Below are 20,542 nucleotides of genomic sequence, written 5' to 3'. Positions count from 1 at the left end.
TTCTATAAAATAATATTTCTCATTCAAAGCTGCAATTCAACTCCCTCTGGAACCTCTTCATCCCTGAGTAACTGCTTTTCTTATTAGAGCTTTTGTTCTGATTCCTTCTGTTAACACAGAAATGGGCCCTTTTGGAAATGTTGTTCTCAGTGAAGGCCTTGGATGAGCATCAAGAAGCTACCAGTTTTAGATTACTTGGTAGCTGAGTGTGGTAGGGCCTTTGTTTAGGGAATTTCCTTGTAAAATAAATGTTTACCTTAAATAAAACTTAAAATTTCTCTCCTTTCCAAATGACAGGAGGTAGAGAATTTTTGAAGGTTAGCACATTCAGCACACCACCTCTCTTCTGGATTAGATTCCCTGGAGAAGGAAAGCTTGCCTGCCTCCTGAGTTGGCACAGAGTCCTGTTCCCTTGACAACTGCTTCTCCAAATCTGATGCCTAGCACCACCTGGTGTCCGCATCAAGCAGGCACAACAAATAAGGCAAATGGCTGGAGGAAGTTTGAAGGATATGAAAAAGTTGAAACATAATAAATAGAGCTAGGAAGTCAGGCTCAGACCAGAGGAGGCATTATAAAGTAAGTATCTTCTTTACCATATGAAATATAAAGGCCATATGTGAACATAATGTAACGTAACTGCTTTTTAAAAAACAAAAACGGTTCCTGTGGAGGGCACCAAATAGAAGTCAGATGTCTTTAGTTATTAATTCTGGTTTTGCTATTAATCAGCAGATTTTCGGTCATGTGGCATGCACTTTATTAGGTACTTGAGCCTAGCATTGCGCTAAATGCTCTATATAGATTATTTCATTCAAACCTTGTACTAATCTAAGGGGTAGACATTAAAATTCTTTAGGAGACTAAGCTCAAATGGTCATATAACTTGTCCAAGGTCACACAGCTGGTAAGTGGTAGAGCTGAAATACAAATTTTTACTTGGTATAGTGACTGCTACAAAGTAGGTATTCAATGAACAACTTATTTAATGAAGAAAACCCATATTTGCATGATGCCAGTATCACCACTCATAAATAACTACTACACATACTACCATTGTTCTCATGCCCTAGAAGAAGTTAGCCCATGGTTTAGTATGGCTGCCTCTCCTTTCTAGTAACCTGTGCCACATTCTGGGAAGCATTTGAGGTAGAACTCGGGAGGTTTAACACCACAGAATACCTAATCTTCTTAGTCAAGGGGCATGAAAGCAGGAGACGAGAGAAGAGGAAGCATAAGAAAACTTTATCAGTGGTCTGATCAAAGGCTAAAATCCTTATTATTTCTCACAGGCAAGTCTATCCTGAAGTTGTTATAAAAGTTTGCTAGCAATCTTCTTTTTGTGATCTCCTGGCCTCACTGAAAATCAAATGATTTCCCGGTAAAAGTCAAGGTTCCCTGAGCTATTTCCACCATTCCATGGCTGCCTGAACTCTCCATCTTTGTGCAAATGCCAAGAATTGCATCACATCACTGAAGCAACAGCCTCACTATTCCTGCAGCCCTCCCGGCCATCAATCTCCCCAGCACCACTCAGAGAAGGGGCTTGAGCCAGAAATCAATCACAAACATAAGGAAAGAAAAATGTATAAACATATGGAGGAAATAAAGCTCTCCTGGAAAGGGGCAGAATTTATTTTCATTCTCTGGAAGCTGTCCTCCAGACTTGCAAACCTCCACCTTCTTGAAAAAGCATCTGGAAGTTCAGAACTACTTTCATCTGGCAAACTCATGAACTGTGACTCTCGTATTTTGTATCTATTTTCTTAAGACTTCTGAAAACACAACAGGCAGAGTATTTTCTCACATCTTTTACTATCTTCGCTTTTGAGAGATTTAGGATTACTTTGGGCAGATTCATGCAAATAATAATAATAATTTGAATCCCAGGAAAGCTTTGGAGTAAATGAGATCATGTCTATGAAAATTATGTGTAATCTGAAAAGTACTGCACATGTGTCAGGGTTCAGCTAGGGAAGCAGAGTTCTGTATTACAGTAATAAATGATTTAGTCGAGAAAGTAGGCTTTCTGTGAAACACGAGAGGAGCTGGGGAAGTGAAGTTCTGGGAGAGAAGATGAGTAAGTTATTCTACCTCTCTTAGCCTTGGTCTCCTCACCTGTAACGCTAAGGAATGGAGTCTCTAGAACCTGATTGCCTGCGTTTAAATCCTAGATCTGTCATTTACTATCTAAGTAGCCCTGGGCAAATTACTATTTGTAAAATAAGGATAAAAACAACATCTATCTGATAGAGTTGCTGTGAGGATTAAAAAGATGATGCTTAGAGCATTTCCTGAAATATGTAAGCATTCAGTAAATGTAGCAAACTTTATTATCAGAGGAACACTGTGAGAATTAAATGAGATGTATATCATGCAGCTAGCACATGACCTGGCACATATTAAGTGCTCAGTAAACATTAGCTATACATTACAGTGATTTAGGATTTTGCGTTAGAGACATTGTAAGGACAATGTGGAAAAAATCTGGAGGTTAAAAATGCCAGGACATATTAGGGACATGTAGTATGGCTGGAGGATAGGTTCCAGGGGGACTGATGGAAACTATGACTGGAGAGACATGTCAGGTCTAAAGCAGGAAATATCTGACTATCATATAAACAAACAATAAAGGACCACGGTATGGCCTTGAGACTGATGTCATGAAAGATATAGTTTTTAAAGTATATCTGGCACATCTTTTGTAGACTAGGATGAGAGAATGGAGATAGGGATACCTGCAGGGGAAAAGTCTCATTAAAAAGTTCTTGCAATAAAATGGGGCAAGCAGTAATGAGGATCTAGATTACGATAGTCAGGATGGAAATGAAGAGATGGAGTAAAGATATGTCACATGGCAGAGGTAACAGACCATTGAGACGATTGGATATTGAATATAATGAAGAGGAGGGGTCAAAGGTAATTTTTTGGTTAAATAGGTCAGGAAAGAAGTAGGCATTACTAAAAGATGATGTTTTAGCAAGTACAAATGAACTACTCAGGTGACTATGCGTAGTTTAGAGCTCAGAAGAAATGTCAGGGCTGGAGATAATGATATGAGATTCTTCTAGTAAGAGATGAGAGTGGAAGAAAAAAATCTCTCATTGCCACTTTGGAATGTGGGGGGTGGGGTGTTGTGGAAATCAAGAAATAAAAACCAGAAAAGAATGAAATAAAAGAAAAACCTAAATATAGTATTAGCAAATCTTGTTTAACAATGTATGCGTGTTTGTATAAAGGTAAATGGATAGGTATAGATAGAACATAATGATTAAGATTTATTCAAGGAGTTGAAGGATGGTTTAAAAATATAGTTTATTAATATAATTTACCATTTATCATCATTTTTATCCAATATTTCTCTAGAGGTCTAAGCTAGTACATCAAGGCGAGAGAAATAAAATGATTGTATATTAAGATATAAACTCATTATTCCAGACAATTTGGTTTATAGCAAAATTATTTAATATTAATAAATCATTAACAATTGTAGAACCAAACTAAAATGGAGTCATTTATGTCAGGGACAAAATGGAGCTGGTCAACACAGGCTAATAAAAGAGAACAAAACTTAATCTACCTAATAGGAATTTACATCTCTTCTCAGAGATCAGTAGAGGACGCCAGCCAATCCTCACATGCCTAGTCTATTCACACCATCTCTAGACTTCATTATTCCCCTGACTCAGCTACCCTGATCCAAATAAGAAAGAAGACCACTAGGCAACCCATAAGCAGAAAAAGCCAAATAATTCCTATATTTATGCCATTCAAATCCCTTAATCGGTGAACAATTTGAATTCACTGCTTCCATAATCTTGAGTTTCCTGGCTTGTATGTTACAACCCTTACGATAAACTCATCTTTCTGCTTTGTTTCTTTCAGTATTCAGAGTTTGGTTTCTGACATAATTTATAATAAATTTTCCTGCAAGTTTGCAGAATATAAGATCAATATGTAAAAATCAATTGCATTTCTAAACACCATTAAAAGAGAAATGTATTTTTTAAAAATGCCATTTATAATAGTAGCAAAAAATATATATGATCATATCATATATATCATATGCATATCATATATTTGATGTGATATAAAATTATTTATATAAGAAATAAATCCAAACTAAAGATGCAGAGACCATTATGGAGAATTTTTTTAATGTTAAAAAATATTATAGATATCCCAAGAGAAATACACAATGTTCATGTATGAAAAAACTCAATATTATAAAGATGTCAATTTTCCTAAAATTTATTAATCCAATGTTATTTCAATTACAAATCCAGAAGTTTTCATGGATTTGATAATATGATTTTAAAATGTATAGGGGAGAACAAAAGACCAAAAATGAATATGATAATTTTAAAGAAAAACAAGAATGAGGGATTTGTCCTATCTCATACCAATATTTGTTATCCATCTCTGGTAATTAAGACAGTGTGATATTAGCCAGTGATAAACCAAAGATCAATGAAACAAAACAGATCCCAGAAAGTGACCTATGAATATCTAGAAACCTAATATAGGACATATGTAGCATCATGAATCATTAGGTAAGGATAAACTATTAAAAAATAAATAATGCTAGAAAGATTGATTTTTTTTCACATGGAGAAAAAGGAGAGTATATCACTATTTCACACAATAAACAAAAATAAATTCTAGGTGATTAAAAGCTTAAAATGAAAAAAGTAAACTTTAAAAAAATTGTATATATTGACCATAGATATTTATGATCTTCACACAAAAATCACAAACCACGAAGGGAAATATTAATAAACTCAAATTCTTCCCCTGGCTAGAGGGAGTTGATCTCTAGGCGCTTGGAATGTCATGCCTGATAGGAGTTCTTGTTTGCCTGAGGGGCTTTTGCTACCAGACAATCTAACAGTGTGATTTATGGTGGGAGTTTTGGACCATGCAGTATCTACTTCACCTCTGTAGGGGTTGCAGACTAGCAGTCAGCCATTATGGGGAAACAAACATGGAGCCCCAGTAAAAACTCTGGACACTGATTCTTAGGTGAGCTTTCCAGGCTGGCAATACTCCATGCACATTATTATACACTGTTGCTAGGTAAGTAACAAGTCCATGACTCCACATGGAAAAGATGACTGGAAGCTCAATATGAGGTACTCTTCTGGACTCTACTGGATGTATTTCTTCCTGTGGCTAATTTTAATCTGTATCCTTTCCGTCTAATATCCATAAATGTGAGTATAACAGCTTTCAATGAGTTAGTGAATCTTTTAGTGAATTATCCCATGTGAGTGTAGTTTTGGGAACTCCCTCAGCTGGCAATCAGTTTACGAAGTGAGAGACATTTTGTAGACTATAAATGTCTCCCAATTTTGCAATGACGTTCAGGGAAAGAAACAAGTTGCATACATATATTCAATATAATACCATTTATTATTAAAAGACCCCAAACAGGCAAAATAATGAAGGCTCTGCATCTCTTTGTGCAAATTGTACACTGCACACTTTGTAAATCGTGCCTCCCTAGACTCATGCAAGTACATGCTGTTTAAGTGAACAAGGAAGAACATTTTTAGTAACAACATAAAACATTCATGAGAATGGATACCGGTTACCTCTTTGGTGGAAAAAGAGGGGCAAAAAATCGAGAAGGCATACACGGGGGACTTCAGCTACAGCTGTAATATTTTATTTCTTAGGCTAGGTGGAGTTCATGGGTGTTCTTTATATATACTATTCTCTATATATTTTATGTGTATGAAATATTTCATTTTTAAAACTCTGCACTTAGGGACAAAAGGAGAAAAATAATCTGGGGGGGGGGTGGAGGTCAGAGATAGAGATACATGGGGAAAACTTGCAGAGCACAACATCAGTAAAATCAAGAGAGGAGTTTTAAACAGGACACAATGTTCAACAGTGCTACAAGGAGCTGAGGATGATAAGAAGTGATTTGTGGCTTTGGTGATTAGATCATTTTGCTCTTTCAATAAGCAGTTTCAACAGTGCGATGAGGGTGAAATCTGATTGCAAGAGGTTAAGGAGAGAGTAGGAAGTGATGAAGTGGAAACAATGAGCGTTGATGCCACTGGAAGTTCAGCAGTGAAAGAAAGGAGACGGAACAGGAACTGCTGCTGCGAAGAACATCACGGTTAAAGTCGAGAGTCTGCTGTAGACGAAATTCGTGTCCCTCAAAATTCATATGTTGAGATCCTAGTGCCCAATGTAATGGTTTTAGGAAGTGGGTCCTTTGGTCAGGGAGGTAATCCTCTCATGACTGGGATTCGTGCCCCTATTAAAGAGACCCTAGAGAGTAGTACCCTTGCCTCTTTCAGCCATGTGAGGATACATGAAATGGGTCTCACTAGATACCAAATCTTCCATCGCCCTGATCTGGGACTTCCCAGCCTCCAGAGTTATGAGACATAAATTTCTGTCATTTATATGCCACCCGGTCTATGGTATTCTGTAACCGAGTGGACTAAAGGAGTCTTTTTTGTTTTGTTTTGTTTGTAAAGAAGGATGAGACTTGTAAGCTGATAGTTGAGGAAGAAATTAAAGGTTGGATAGGAAAATATACATAATTTCATTGGTATTCTTTGAGAATACTTACTCTCTTTTCTCAAATACATTCTGAGAAGACTAGGTATAACTGAATTAAGACTAGGTTGCAATTGAATTAAACAATTTCCTTATCAAGGTCCTAAGTTATGAAAAAAATTCACTTGTAAGTTTAGAAATTTGAATGCATTTTTCTATCTGACAGATGTTACAAAGGATGGTTAGTTTCCACACAAATCTTTTAACCCATACAGATAAGCAATGGGCTAAACCGCTATGAATCTACCTTACTCCCTGTAGATATTCTGACCAGCTGACAAAATAATAAGACAAAATTAGAAAGAAAAGATTTTAAAACTTTTATTTTGAACATTAGTGCTAGAGTAAAAATAAGAATAAAAGACTCGGGTCAACTCGATTGACATTTTTGTCAAGAATCTTTTGAAGGGGCTTCAAGTTGCTCTTCAAGGCTTTTAAGTAAGATGGTCACTGGCCCTTTTGTTCAAAGCCATAACTGAGATAAGTCCTAGATATGTCCGGATATCCCTCTAAGTTTATGTTTGTACCCACTGTTAATCATAGAGCCTGAGTACTTTCTGTAAATAAAAACAGTTTAAACCTGTCCACAGCTGTGGCAAGTGCAGGCATGAGCTGGTTTGATCCATTTATCCCACTTATAACTGGTCTAGAATGGTTACTTCATCATATTCACTGATTTTAAACCTAAATTGTCCCTGTGCTTATATTCCTGACAAATAATATTTTGCCTTGGTCATTAAAAGTCAGCAAATTAGTATTCTGGATTGTGATGGAACAGCTGTTTATCAGCTGTATAATTCCCTTGTGGTGTCAGAGGCCAAATCCATGCCCTCTCAAAGACCATAGGCAGAGTCTGCCAAACAAGGAAAACAGGACTGATGTTGGAAAAACCCTGGCCCCAGGAGCAAGCCAGTGTCTTTTCAGTTCTATTTCTTCTTGTGTTAGGTTCCTAGGACCCATCCTTTGACTCATCTCCTGAACTCTCAGACTTCTTTTTCAGCAGCTGCATCTGACTATCCTATTTATGACCAAAGGTCTTCACTACTGACCTTCACTGGAGTTGTTCCTCTGGCTCATCCTTTCCATAGCCATTTTCTTTCAGCAACTGCTGCTTGACTATCTTCTGCCCTGTGGTGCACAATACCTATAGGCTCCTGTGGCCATGGCCATGCTCTAGATGATTAATAAAAGCCACATCAGTAAATTACATTACCTCTGTTGTCCCTGAGACTAATTTTGACCATTTGCCTTCATGCCCTTCAGGAATCCCAAGAGGCCCCCTGGAATTATACAAATCAAGTGGCAAATTCTCATACCATAGGGTCCAATAAGTAACATAAATAGTTGAAGCAAATGGGCAGGGAGGCACTAGGACATGGTGGGGACTGAAACAAACTAGAGAGCACACGTCCCACCTCAAGAAGGTACAGCCAAACTTAGCTTGAACCGATTATTGCCATGTGGGAACAAACCAGGGTCCTTTCATTTCAGATTTTCTGACTTTTTCAGAAAGCTCCCATTTTTTAAATGCTTGTAACCAATTTAACATTAAAATATACACATACAGAATATGAACTAACATTACAAGAGACACATCAGCATCCCCAATTTGTGATGGGTGACATGTTGGCTAGTAATAGAAGTGTCAACAAGGCATTGACTCGTGAATCTGTGATGAATGGCAATAGTCAGACAAGGGCCATGGGTCACGTGGTGGCTACAGCTTTCATCATATTATGGTAAGCAGAAGAGAGCAATGAATCCTAGATGGAAGCCACGCAATATAATTTACCTCTTTCCTCCTGGTTAGACAGAAAAGAAAAGAGAAGAATTAATCTATTTTAGCATCACCTCATCAGGTAGGCTATATAACCATGAGTTGAAACAGTCAGCCCCAGAGAAACTAAATTCAAGCCTCTGGACCCAGGGAGGTTTTGTGGTTCTCAAAACCCTTTAAACTTGAGAGGGTTCAAAGTAAAGGCATTAAGAACCAGAGCCTAACCCTTGATTTTCTAGCAATTAAGGTACCCAAAGAGAGAGACTTGTCTAAGTGTGACAGAAACAATTATGCTTTACTTCTTATATGGACCAGTGACCATCCGCCTTTCCTAAATGATTTCTATCAGATTTATACTCACTGAAACCTGCCCTTATGACCTCAATTCACCACAGCCCGGTGTGTTTAGGCTCAGGTTATATGAATACACTTGCTAAAACTAATCTTGTAAGTCTAGCTGGAGTCCCTCAGCCTGTCACTTCTGACAACAGGCAGCCTAATCTGTTTATACTAATGCAATATAGGAATATTATTTTTGATATGCCACAATGAAGAAAGGGTTAGAAAGCATGGCTAATGTGTCTGTCTGCAGGATCTTTCTGAATGGGTTTCCTTTGGAGGTAGCCTTGACCTCTGTCTTGGATATACTGCTCAGATTTTCCCCTCCAGGACTGAAACACTGTTTCCTTGAAGATAACTACCTGACTCAAAGCCATTGCCCTCCTCCAGGACAGCTTGCAAGCAATGGCCGTTTGATGAGGGGGGATGGGAATGAATCCCTGGCTTCCTCTCCCCAGTTCTAATCAAATTCGAAGGGTCATCCCAGCCCCAGAACCCCTGTAAGTTCAACAGAGGCCTCTGTTTCAATGCATCACGGTTTAGTTTCCCTTTACGCCCAATCTTGCCTCCTTCTATTCCAACAGGTGCTAATCCTAGGAGCACACCCAACAAGCCTCCTGCATGCAAACCTCCATCTCGGAATCGCCCTCCCAAAACCAACCTTCTACAACCTGTGGTCTAATCTCTCTTACACATAAAACTCATTCCCTCTAGAAACATGGAGAAACATAACTAAGCATAGCCTTGCCATCTCAGACAAATCTCATTTCAATGTCCATTTCTCACGTAGGTTATTAAGGTCTTAAATTCCTTCCAAATCTGTTTCCTCATGTAGGTCATGCGATCTGTCTGTTTTCACTATGCTGGACTTCTTCAGCAAGGTTTAGAAAACAAGATGCATACAGTGGGGAAGAGAAGTAAAGTAAAAATTACCATTCTAACACCTTCCTGCCATCTCAGGCCAACTATAAACATCAGATGTTGCTGTCCAGGGGTGGAATCAGGATTAGACCGTCCATGCTATTACCCTCACTTAGATAATAACTGTAATAATAATAACCATTACTACCATTGATCATATACTTATGTCATAAGCTACATAGTAAAAGTTTATTTTAATATATTATCTTTTAAATCTTCTAATAAACCCAGTGAGGAAAGTATTATTAACCTTTTGTATGACGAATGAAGTGAAGAGTGTCCAACTGCCTAAGACCACACCATTCTAGGGATGGGACTAAGTACAGGATCTTTATCCTTCAGAGCCCAATCGTGTTCTCTGTACCAACACTCCCAGACCTCAATTTGTCCTACCTCCCCCATTGCATAGCTCACTCTGGAGGTAAAGCTCCATGAGGGCAGGGGATTTTGGTCTCTGTCATGTCTCAGTGCCCACAATGGTGGCTGGATTTTGGCAGATGTCCCTTTAGTTGTTTGTTTGAATAAATAAATGAATGAATGAGGTCCAGTGACACAATCCTGCCAGAGCGAACACATGCATCAAAGAATGTTGAGGAATATGCCTGAACTTGTGTGTTTTTGAGGAAGCAGCTGCTGCTAGCCCACACGGTATGTGGAAAATTAGAAAAGGAGTCCCTTTCTCAAGACATTTATATCCACCACTTAAAAAAATTTTCCTACTAAATACATTTGTTAGAAAAAGACACTTTACTGACATGTGCCCAAGATAATAATGCACGGATCTATGACATCTATGATATATGTGACCCCCTATTTAATGTGCTTTGTGCACCAGAAAACCTGTACAGCCATGTATGGCTTCTCTGCCTACTTTATGCTTTTGTTTAACTAGGAACCAGAGTCAGAGAGATCTTATTTTCTGACAGTTGGTCTCTAATCCACATTTGTTTTTAATTCTTCACTCAGCTACCTTTTGTCAACTTTGAGATAATGACCAAAGTCTCAGAAAGTTTGCTGGATGATAGTCTCTGCATTATCTGGGCTCCCACTCTGTATGGCTCATGTTTTCACACAGCTCTCTTATCACTCTTTGATGGAGAGCTATTTTCAAGAGCCGTACAATTTCCTGACATTCTTCTTGTTGAAGACAGAGTCTCATGAGAGAGTACAATATCTTAAGTACTTTAAAAACGCTATGAATGCCATTGCCTCCCTTCTGAATCAGGCTTTCTTTCTCAGCAGCAATCTTCCCCTCTGACCTGCTTTTTACAGTCTGTTTTACTCCCTCTGTCCCAGATAGATGAAACAACTGGTCTGGAAAAGGTCACATTCAGCATGCCAAAATAATATACATTTCTACATTCCTAATGAAAAGAAAGGCAAATTGATAGATAACATTAACCAGTCTATCTCTGAGGTTCTTGAGGAAGAGACACCAGAAATGCGAAATTGTGAATAACCTTTGAATAAGGATGTCCAAATGCCAATATACAAACCGAGTTATTTTATTTTATGTATAGTTCTTTACAAACAAAGGCCAGGAGAAACAAAACAAAACAAGACAAAAGGAATGTAAAAAAATAACCCAAAAAGAATGTAAAAGGCCACCCTGTTGCTATAAAATGTAATAAAGACAAGGAAAATCTGACAGAAACCAAAACTACTTGGCCTAAGTCCCAAATACTGAAGTGAATATCATTTGAGTGTATAAATAGGTCACAGTAAACAAATACCAACTTTACTTTGATAATTGGTTCAGCCCACTCACCATGGCAACTACACTAAATCTTAACACCCAGACAGACCTAAGTTTTCCCCACATTTGAAAACCCACTGCATTTTGTTTGCTCTTCTGTTGGTGTATTTAATATGTTGTATGGGATTTTCGGCTCACTCATCTATCTTTTCCCTATTGGACGTGATTCCTTGAGGCAAGAACCACATCTTGTACATTTTTATATTCCTAGTGATAGTATAATGCCTGGCATATCATGGGTGCCCACAATGCTTTATGGGAGTCAGCTGGATATTGCTATAGACTGAATGTTTTTGTCTCCCCCAAATCTGTATGTCGAAGCCTTAAACCTCATTGTGATGATATTGGTGACGGGGCCTTTGAGAAGTAATCAGGTTTAGATGAGGTCATGAGAGTGGACCCCCATGATGGGACTGGTGCTCTTATAAGGGAATAAAGAGATTGGAGCTCTCTTTCTTCACTATGTGAGGATAGATCAAGGAGGTAGCCATCTGAAAACCAGGAAGAGGGCCCTCACCAGAACCCAAGCATGCTGGCACTCTGATCTTGAACTTCCACCCTCCAGAACTGTGAGAAATGTTTTTTTATTGTTGTTTAAACGACCCTGTCCGTGGTATTTTTGCTATAGTAGCCTGAGCTAAAACAAATGTTTTTCTATTGGTGCAGAGGAAAAGAACACCATTTTTCATCTTGCTTCTGGATAGTAAAAGAAGGTGTCAATAGCAGCATCCAGAAGGCTCAAATGATAATGTCCGTAACAGAGTCCTTTTTCCCTCCCAGTGTTATTAATGCATTAATTTTTTTCATTTCTTTTGAATTTTCTGTAATCCATCCATTTCTCAGAAATCTTTACATATTTTCCTATAATGTACAATGACGCAAGCAATGACATGCAAGTGCCTAGAGGGAGTTTGTGACCCTCATGATACTGGACATAAAGCAAATGAACAGATGTCTACCGATGTTGCCCAGCAAGTACCATGGTGCTACACAAAAGGAGACTCTCAGAAAGAGACCCTCCCCACCAGAGGACTTGTAAAATCCTTCTCTGTCATCCCATCACATCCAAAGATAATCCAGTATAGGGATCACAGGCACTACTGCACTCTATTAAGCAAAAAGGATGCAGTATCCAGAACATTCCAATACAGAACACTGTGCTCAGGAAGGTAGCAAACATTTGAAAGCATTTACTATATTCCAAGCTTTTTACTAGGGATTTGACAAGCATTCATCCTGGCAATCACCCAGAAAAGACTCTTAAAATCTCCATTTTATAGATAAGAAAGTGCCTTATAGATCAAATATAGATATAAAACCTCATTTTATAGATGAGGTTTATTAAACAGGTTAGAAATTCATCTAAGGTCGCATGGAAAGTAAGAAGCAAAGCCAGCACTGAACCTTAGTCTGTCTGCTGGAACTCTATACTTTGAGCAAGTGATTAAGCAGAAATTAAGTGGAGTAAACATACCCAAACTTACCAATGTATTAGGATTTTTCTCTCCTCTGAACATATGGACGAATTACACAGATCTACCCATTTAAGTCTATCTTGTTCTACTTTGGCCAATGAGATGACATAATATACTGCATGATAGAAATGCTGAAGATCCAGAGTGCAATTCTCCACTTCTCCTACCACAGCAAGGCCTGAAGCCCCATGCTGGGATGGCAGCATCAACCAATGCCTACTTCAGATATGGGGCCAAGAATGATAACGGAGAGGGAAGGCCCTCCTAGGGTGTGAAGATCCATGGGCTGGGAGACTTTCCTAAGGATCAGAATGAAGTTTAATATAGGAATATTGTCTACCCCAAGGTAAGAAGCCATCACATGCCAGTGAGTTTTCAGAATGCTCCAGACCAGTTATTGCTACATGTCTCTCATTTTTCCTCTTAATAGAATATAAACATTTATTGAAGGAACCCCTTCCTTGTTCTATTATGAGGGCAAGGGGTAGGAGAAGATGACTTGTCTTTTAGTTCACAGTGTTTCATGAGGATTTGGGGTTCTTTTGCAGGATGCTATGGCATGAATGTTTGTGTCCCCACAAAGTTCATATGTTGAAATTCTAACTCCCAAGTTGATAGCATTAGAAGGTGGAGGTCTTTAGGAGGTGATTAGGTCATAAGGACAGGCTCTCATGAATGGAATAGTACCCTTAAAAAAGAGTTAACCATGTATTATTAGAAAAAAAAAATACTTTGCTGTTTTAAGCATAGAGTTTGGAGGTTGTTTGTTACCATACCATAGTCTAATCTATCCTGATAGTACCCTAAAACTTAGCATTAAGAGAGCCCTGAAATTAGAAGTTAATATCCCAGCTCAGACTATACTGCAAAGAAGAGAGCCTAAAATCAACCTGAACTCTCAGCCAAATTGATAAGCACCTGATCCTTAGTGAAGAAGAGATGTAATAGATCCAATAGAGTTTATTATAAATGCATATATATAATGAAAGATACAGTTTATGGAGTCAGCCATTGCAAAAAAAAAAAAATACTTTATTCATCTTCAAAAAGAACTGAGTTAAAGATCCCCAGAGAGGACAATCAGGTAAAAACACCTGGAATAGCAGTATTAATCATAACATGGTTTGAAAACACTTTACATCAGAATCACTAGGGTCCTTTTTAAAATTCCAATTCCCGGGATCCCACCATTGACATCACTACTTTAGCAAACTCTGTTTTAAGGAGCTTTATCTCCATCTTCGTATCCTACATAGTGTGCTCCTAGCCCAGTAATCCCACAATCCCTTTAAGTTAATAAATATTTAAGACTATTAACAATTCCTTAGGAGTAATGCCCAAGCTAACACTAAAAAGTAAATTATAATCATCTGGCCTTTGAGCAGGTATTTTTGGTCGACTCAGAATAAGGAAAAACCCATAGTTACCAATAAAATCTGAAATATTTTGGTATTATTGTCAAGAATATTAAGCACCAACCATGTTCTTAATTTCAAGCGTTACGCTGGGTATTAGGTATACTAAGATGATGGTCTCTTCTCTCGAGGAATTCCACAGGCATATAAGCAAATAGAGTCTATTCTCATTATTTGACATTATTAAGTTCCATAAAGTTAATGGACAGAGGGATGCAGAAAGCCATCAGAGAGGAAGTAATGCTTAAGAAAAGACTTGTACATGAAGAGGAATTTGACCCATAGGTAAACAAAAAGAGGGTAGTCCAGAAACAAATGTATGTGGGAAGAATATGAGACTAAATAAGCTTGCAGGAGATAATCCTGAAAGGCCTTGTATTCCATGCTAAGGAGATTTTATCCTCTATAAACAGCAGCAAACGATATCCTAGTTAATTGAGTAGACACTCTCAACTTGCATTTCCCTTCTATTTGTCACATTTCTACCCCCACCAAGTACCAGGAGAATGTAAATGGTTATCTTCAAAATAGTGATTTTTGCCCTATCCTTATTGTAATTTCTCCTACTTAAATTTCATTTCCTAAGCACAGCTTGCCTAAAAGCTGTACATTATGATTTATTCACTGAGTAATTTCACATTTAGGAGATGATGTTTTGGCAATGTTTTGATTATATGAGGAACCAAGACATAGAATATGACATGAATCAATATCTGTCTAATTCTCAGATTACTTCAAATCAATCAAATAAAACTAGTCAGTGTGGCTATGATGTCTACCACTTATCAGTAGTATGCTTTTGACTAAGCAGGGAAAAATACCATCAAGAAGTGAGTTTCTGAGTATCTGGAGAAAATCAATTCAAAGAGTAAACCAAGAGACTCCAGTCAAGATGGCAAAGTAGGAAAACACTGTGATTGCCTTCTCTCAATACCACATCAAAATCACAACTAAACTACAAGATAACCATCAGTCTAGCTGAACCAAAGACCTACAACTAAGTATATACAGAAGAAGCCACATTGAGACTGGTAGGAGGGGCAAAGACACAGAATGGACTGGTTGTTCACCTGCATGTGGCAGTTAAAAATTGAGACAGATATTTCAGCTGTGAAGTGTCCCCTCAAGAAAGAAGGGTCTCAGCCCTAGACTAGGCTTCCCAGACTAGAGTTCCAGTGCTGGGAAGAGAAATACCCACAACTCCTGGCTATGAAAACTAGTGGGGATTGTGGCTGAGTGAGACAATGGGCAACTGGAGTCCAGGGCATCCCTCTTAAAGGGCCCATGCACAGAATTACTCATTTATGGATTTACTTGGTTTGAGCTCCAGCACTGGGGCAGTGGCTCGAGGGGTGCCAAGGACATATGGGGAGGAGGTGAGTTGTCGGGCTTCAGGGTGAGGGTTAGAGGGCCAGCTTTCTCCCAGATGGAGGTGCTGGCAGAGATCATTGTTTGTTTGGTGAGCTCTCCCCCGACCAGTGTGCAGATGCAGGTGGGCACCATATCTGAATCTCCAACACAGTTAACACACTTCATCCTGCCCTAGTTATTCCTTGAGACCTTATCCCACACAACTAACTGGCCCACCCAAGCCACTCCCAATGGCTTTTCCACACAAGCAACCTGTCTTGGCTCATGTTGCAAACTTTCCTAAAATCTCTCAGAGGTTTGCAAACCCCAAGCTAGCAGCATCTAGCCTCGACGTGCCCCCTACCTCTTGCTGAATAACCCCAAGCCCAGCACTAGTGGCAGCTGACCTTGGTCCACATCTTAGCCTCTCCCAGACACCTCCACAAGCAGCACAACTGGCAACCATCTGCAGATCACTTTATAGCTCATACCAAGTGATTCTGGGAAAGGCACCGGCAGCAGCTGAACCTGTCCTGAAACAGAGCTCCTCCAAAGAGGTCCCATAACTAACACATCTAGTGGCCAGCTTCAGACCACACCAGAGCACCAAACAGCCACCTCTGTGGACAACGCCCAAAGGGCAGACAGGGCAGGCAGCAGAGTCCTGATGAAGTGAATTCTATTCCATAGGTTCAGCCCTTACACAGCAGCTCCTCCACTGTAGTCACAATCAGTACTCACAACCAATCAGTCTGAGGGTCAATCTACCTTACTGACATGCAAACAGCAACCAAGGCTAAACTACAATAGGAGAGCATACACAACCCAAACAAGAGATACAACTGAAGTACCTGGCTTGAGTGACCAGGGAGATTTTGCCACTAGGCCCTACAGGACACCTACTACATAAGGCCACTCAATTAAGACTGGGACACATAGCAGCTCTATCTAATACATAGAAACAAACACAGGGAGGCAGCCAAAATGGGGAGTCAAGAAACATGTCCCAAATTAAAGAACAGAGCAAAGCTCCAGAAAAAGAAGTAAACAAAATAGAGATAAGCAACCTACTAGATGACGAGTTCAAAGCACTGGTTATAAAGATGCTCAATAATCTCAGTGAGAACGTCAACAAAAATATAGAAAACATAAAGATAGAGAGAGAAAACAAAAAAGAACCAGTCACCAATGAAGGATACAACAACTAAAATGAAGAATACCTTAAGAGGAATCCATAGTAGAGTAGATGAAGCAGAGGATTGAACTGATGATTTAGAAGGTAGCAGAAAACACCCAATCAGAACATTAACAACAACAACAACAAAATCCAAAAAAAATGAGGAACGTTTAAGGAGCCTCTGAGACATCAAGTATACTAACATTCCCATCATAGAGATATCAGAAGGAAAAAAGAGAGAGCAAGAAATTGAAAATCTGTTTAAAGAAATAATAACAGAAAACTCCCTTAACCTGACAAAGGAAATAGAAATACAAGGCCAGGAAGTGCAGAGAGCCCCAAACAAAATGAACCTAAAGAGGCCACGCCAAGACACATCATAATCAAAATGCTAAAGAGTAAAGACAAAGAGAGACTCTTAAAAGCAGCAAGAGAAAAGCAATTAGTTACCTACAACTGATTTTTTTGAACAGAACCTTTGCAGGCCAGAAGGCATTAGCACAAAATATTCAAAGTGATGGAAAGTAAGGACCTATAACCCAAATTACTCTATCCAGCAAAACTATCATTTAGAATCAAAGGACATAAAGAGCTTCCCAGACAAGACAAAGTTAAAGGAGTTCATCACCACCAAATCAATATTACAAGAAATATTAAAGGGACTTATTTAAGGTTGAGATAAAAAAAAAAGATAAAAAATATGAATAATAAAATGACAATAACTACATATCTATCCATGATTATTTTAAATGCTCCACTCAATAGACACAGGGTCTCTAAATGGGTAAGAAAATAAGACCCTTACATATGCTACCTATTGGAGACTCACTTCAGATTGAAAGATACACAGACTGAAAGTAAAGGCATGGAAAAAGATATTTTATAAAATCAGAAACAAAAAATAAAAGCTGGGGTAGCAATACTTGCACCAGACAAAATAAACTTTAAAACAAAGGCTATAACGAGAGACAAATAATTACAGTTCGGGGTATTAGGATCCAATAATGCCACTTCAGGGTATTTACCCAAAGAGACCCAAAACACTAACTCAAAGAAAAAGTATGCTTCTAAATGTTCACTGCAGCATTATTTACACTAGCCAAGATATGAAGGCAACCTGGTGTCCATCAATGGATGAGTAGGTAAATAAGAGGTGGTACATATATACGATGAAATATTATTCAGCCATAAAAAAAGCCAAGAAATCTTGCCATCTGTAAGAATATGGATGGACCTACAGGGTATTTTGCTAGTGGAATAGTCAGAGAAAGACAAATACCATACAATTTCACTTATATATAGAAACTAGAGAACAGGATAAATGAACAGAAACAAGCTTGTGGATATAGAGCATTTTTCTGGTTGTCAGGTTGTGGGGAATTAGGGAGAAAGGTGAAGTTGGGGAGGGGATCAAGAGGTATAAATTAGTAGTTATAAAACAGTCGTGGCATGTAGAGCATAGCATAGGATATACAGTCAGTAGTATTATAATGACTATCTATATATGGTATCACATGGATACTGGATTTATCAGGGTGATCACTTTGTAAACTACATAAATGTCTAATCACTATGAAACTAACATAATATTGTATGCCAACTATAATTGAAAATTTAAATATTAAAAAAATAAAGAGTAAACCAATTCAATTCAAACCAATTGAAAGACTGGACGGGTTAATTCGCCTGCCAAATGAGTGGAATCTGCATTACTGAGGGGGCCCCGTGGTGATTGCTGGCTTTGTTTTAAGTGGCTTTTCTGCACTGCTAGCCTTAGACAGTGCTCAGGCAGGCCTAACTTTCAGTCACCAACTGGAATTGTCACAGTTGCACCAGCGACCAACTGTGGTCCCTAGAGAGCAGTTCAGGCCACTATCACTCATCACCTCTTATTATTATAATCTCTTAACTGTTCTTCCTTAAGGTAGTCTTGCTTTCTCACCCATCCATTCTCTACATTCCTGCAAGAATGACCTTTTTAAAGTAGTATAGCCAACATATCACTCTCCCACTTGAAAATCTTCAAGACCCTCTTTAACATGGTTTCAAAGCCCAGCTTCCTCAGGGTTCCCTTAATTCTCTCATGACTCCCACCCTCACACTCAGTGCTTGAGTGATATTGGCCTATTTAACCTCCGATTTCCAAACCATGACTTGTCCTGCCTTAGGGCCTTTGCACATTCTACTCTCTCAGCCCAGAACATCATTCCCCAATCCTCACCACAAATTCCCACTATAGACATTACCTCTTCCTAAAAGCTTTCTTTGACCATACCATCAGTCCCTCTGCTCCACTGGGACTCCCATCATTCCCTGTATCTTTCCAAAAAGGGCACAGATAATCCTGTATTATCCTTTCTTGTTTACTTTACGATCTTCTCCTGTTAGACTCCATGCTTCATGAGAGCAGGGACTACTGTGTCCTATTTTCCCTTGTATTTAAAGAGCCAACACAGTGCCAACACTGTGTTCATAAATATTTGTAAAATGTTTAAATAAATAAACAATACTGGCTTCTTCCTTTGAGGAGGCGAGACACAAGATTTAGAATCTGGAAAAGTGGGTATGAATTCCAGTTCAACCAGTTACTGGTGTATGATTATGGACAAGTCACTTACTCTTTCTGAGAACCAATTTTTATCTTCAGAACAGCAAAGACAATGACACTTCACAAAATTATAGTGATGGTTGATTAAAACTTTCATAAAGGTGCTCTGTAAACTGTGATTTCTTAAACAGATATTAGTTATAACATAAATAGAAAATACACATTTTTATTGTTTAGAGGGTTAATTTTTTAACCACTGATTTAATTTAAAAAGAGAGTTTAATTTGGTGCTGTGGGTGGAATTTTATCCTACAAATGAAAATCACTGTACTGTGACTAGATTAGGATGTTAGGATGCTCATGAAATGCAGTAACCTAAATTGGAAAAAAAAATTTTTAAAGCTAAAATGAGGGAGGTTGTTGCCAATTTTAAGCTTCAAGCATTCCCTGGAAAAAAAATTAAGACATACACAATATAAAAATTAAAAAAAAAATTTTAACTTCTTTTCAGTATAAAAGAAATATGACTCATGATAACTTTATTTGCTGACACTAAAACAATAAATTACAGCCATCCCATTTTCTGTGTGGTCAAGTGGAAAACTGGATATTGCAGATGATCCCAGAACATACAGACGATGGACATTCTACTCTTCAGCTCATTCAACCATACAGAGTTTTCAGCTCACTTCTCCATAGGCCCTGCACAGAAAGCTTTGTGAGCAATAGCTCAGCTTCACAAAATGACCGGGGGAGCTAATGGACAGTCAAGCTTATCTGAAAACTGACACAGAATATTTCTCACCGCTGGCTTTCAGACATTTCCAAATCTACTTCTTTTTCAATTTTTTGATCAGCAATTATTTTTAAAGTTGGAGGAAGTAGTTGGTTTATCAACATATGACCTACCACTGAACTCCAATATGGAAAAACCAAGTTGTTCAAATAAAACAGGGACCTATTCAAAACAATTCCTGTCCCCAGACCTCAACTGTAAATGAAAGTCATGTTAACTGTAAATGCAAATTTAGTCAGTTTTTACTAAATTGCAAAGATAAAGGCTAACAATCAAGAAAATATTTCCCCAATTGTTTCCTCTGAGCTCTGATAATGAGGTGGACAGGTCCTCAGCTCCCCACGCTGCTTCAGCTCTCCTTGTCTATTTGTTCCTGTGCTCTCAGAAGAGAAAACACCATCTTTCTCCA

General features: G+C 38.4%; 1 protein-coding gene across 7 annotated transcripts in view; it reads right to left on the bottom strand.

The window, feature by feature from the left end:
• The window catches only part of MSH4 (mutS homolog 4), a 191,634-nt gene that overhangs the window by 36,689 nt on the left and 134,403 nt on the right, over positions 1–20,542 (bottom strand). For 4 of the 7 annotated variants that reach the window (XR_001594978.2, XR_004955332.1, XR_004955335.1 and 1 more), the window contains one exon: positions 7,629–8,381. The exons of the other annotated variants lie outside the window; for them this stretch is intronic. The gene's annotated coding sequence lies outside the window, so the exon portion shown is untranslated. The remainder of the gene's footprint in view (positions 1–7,628; positions 8,382–20,542) is intronic. 7 annotated transcript variants of the gene reach the window in all.

This window comes from Rousettus aegyptiacus, unplaced genomic scaffold, assembly GCF_014176215.1.
Source record: "Rousettus aegyptiacus isolate mRouAeg1 unplaced genomic scaffold, mRouAeg1.p scaffold_m13_p_1, whole genome shotgun sequence".
Lineage (NCBI taxonomy): Eukaryota > Metazoa > Chordata > Mammalia > Chiroptera > Pteropodidae > Rousettus > Rousettus aegyptiacus.
Note: the sequence above shows the minus strand (reverse complement) of the source record. Positions and strands in the feature narration are given on the sequence as shown.